This window comes from Euphorbia lathyris, chromosome 4 (assembly GCF_963576675.1).
Source record: "Euphorbia lathyris chromosome 4, ddEupLath1.1, whole genome shotgun sequence".
NCBI classification, from domain to species: domain Eukaryota; kingdom Viridiplantae; phylum Streptophyta; class Magnoliopsida; order Malpighiales; family Euphorbiaceae; genus Euphorbia; species Euphorbia lathyris.
Window position 1 is genome coordinate 80,653,906 of NC_088913.1, and position 2,490 is coordinate 80,656,395.

A 2,490-nucleotide genomic window follows, 5' to 3' on the forward strand; every position below is an offset into this window, starting at 1 on the left:
GATCGCGGATGTTTCTAAATGTTATTTTTGGTTGCCTCTTCCAATTAACATTTATAAATTAAGCTGTGATGCTTCATTCACAGTTAAATCATTTGAAGGCTCTTTCGGTATGGTTGTTAGAGATTTTAATGGTTTAGTCTCAATATCCGGTGGGGGGCCAATTGGAAAAGCTATGTCAGTTTTACATGCTGAGCTATTAGCAATTTTAAATTCCCTGTGTAACGTAACGTAATGTAAGTTAGAGTAATATAACGTAATATAACTTATTTTTATAATTTCTTTATAAAGTTCTGTTTAAAGAATATTTGATTATAAAATTTAATATATTTTGTTTTTTTATAGGGTTTAATAATTTTGTTCATCGAATGGAAAAGGCATCGGACAAGTAAAAGTTATATAATTATCTAAATGTATTCAATAATTAAAATAAATAATTATTTAAATATTAAAAAATAATTAAAATAATTAATTTACCAAGGAATTAATTATCATTTGATAACTAATATATCAATCCAAATGGTAAACCATAACATAAATTAGTTATTGTTTATGAAAATAAAATAGCAAATATAAAAAGGATCAAAATAATATAGGGAAACATTTGTGTAAAATTTTAAGTTGTCTACCTAATTAGGGGTGGCAACATCCGTGGGTAATGTCAATTCCAATCCCAAATCCTTACCCGTTGCCATCCCTACGCCTAACCCATTCAATCTTCCCTCTCACTCTTTCATGTTTTTATCCCTTCTTAGCAGTGGCGAATACAGGATTATTCTTTCGGGTGGCAGATTTTACACGTGGTGTTTAAATTATTATTTTTGCTAAATCGGTGTCTAATAGAAAAAATTCGGATTTAGAAAATACCTAATAGGTGAAAAAAATTAGAAATTTAGATTTAAGAAATGTCTGACAGGCCAAAAAAAAATTAGAAATTTGGATTTGGAAACGACCTAACATTTATAGAAGACCTAACAGGACTTTGGCTAATTTTTGAGTGCTAATTCAACACAGATCTAATATTCTTGAAAACAGGGAACCGGAACACCACAAGACCTCAAATTTTATGAAAACAAAGGACCGAAACTACTAGTGGTCATAGTGGTTCTAGCAACGGGAGGGCCCGGTCCCCCTCGTGTCTCCACCCCTGCATCTTAGTGCTCAAAGTCGTCCCTACGCCTAACCCATTCAGTCTTTCTTGTCACTCTTTCATGTTTTTATCCCTTCTTAGTGCTCAAAGTCGTCTTATTCCTTCTTTCTCTTTACAACCACCCTGTTTTAATTTTTTTGTGATTTCATATTTCTTTCTGTTTTTTTTTAATTTTCTATTTTTTCATATTTAATTTTGGATCTATCCTTCTATTATGCAGGGATGGGTTTATGGTTATTTAACATTGGAAAACCCTAACTAATTCTTTTCTCTTGTTTCAGTTCCATGTGTAAAGAGAAGGTCGAGAACTTGAAGGTTGAGAATGTAAGGGGAACGTGGATGGTGATCGGATCCACATCAAAAACTTTATTCACAAGAGGATTCAGGTAGATCTACATCAAAATTTTATTCCCAAGATGGGTCAGGGCTTATCGATCTATTCTGATGTTGTGGTTGTTTCTAAACAGTTCTTGCTTTCATTGATTGAGAAGTCGAGGGATTGTTTGGCGGTTCGAGATGGTCAAAGGGATGATATTGAGACCGAGAAGCTTATGTTCAAGGTTTCATACAGTGTACATATAGTCTCATTAAGGTGGGATAGTAAGATTTTTAAAAGGAAGTCAAGATTAATTCTTGCTTTGTAGCTTTAATTTGAACTTTTTTATATTGCAGGGTGGAAAGAAAGATAGGTTGCAGGGGTGTTAATGGCCTGAGGAAAGCACCAAGATGTAGAGATGGACTAGTTCGTCATACAAGAAATTAGAAACTTATCCAGAAATCTCAATGTGCAAACAATCAGCATGAATTCTAACCTTAATATTTGTTTCATCGTATAGTTTTTTAGTTATTGAAATATTCTAAAAGAGTCTTTCTTCTTATATGGTGAATATTATAAAAAAAATAGAGAAAATTACGAAAAAAATGCATATGGTTTGTCAAATTTACAAACAGAGTCACGTGGTTTAAAAGTTTACAAATAAAGGTTTGTGATATGTTTTATTTACAAAACAAAATATTACAATTACACAGTTAAGTTCTAATTACAACAAAAGATATTTTTATCTTAAAAAAATTTATTCTTACATATCACCAAAACACAACCAATCCCCGAAAAAACTTCCTAAATCGAAACAATAAATAATATGGTTATAAATATTACGTTTTTTTACTAATCTGACAATATATGAACTAAATTGATATTTAAGTTCATTTACACAGTTGCAATTTGATTTTGGGATCTGTGTTTTGTCAATATATAAATGTAATTGAAAAAAAATATATTAAAAAAATGTTCTTATTGTCATCCATTACTTAAAAGTTTAGTTTTAAATTCTTTATTTTGT

At 30.6% G+C, this 2,490-nt stretch overlaps 1 long non-coding RNA gene across 1 annotated transcript; it reads left to right on the forward strand.

Moving 5' to 3' along the window:
• The first annotated feature begins 1,330 nt into the window (after positions 1-1,330).
• Positions 1,331-2,042, forward strand: LOC136225716 (uncharacterized). The gene is made up of 3 exons (XR_010687248.1): positions 1,331-1,533; positions 1,615-1,739; positions 1,820-2,042. It is a non-coding gene; the product is annotated as an uncharacterized lncRNA (long non-coding RNA).
• Positions 2,043-2,490: the final 448 nt, after the last annotated feature.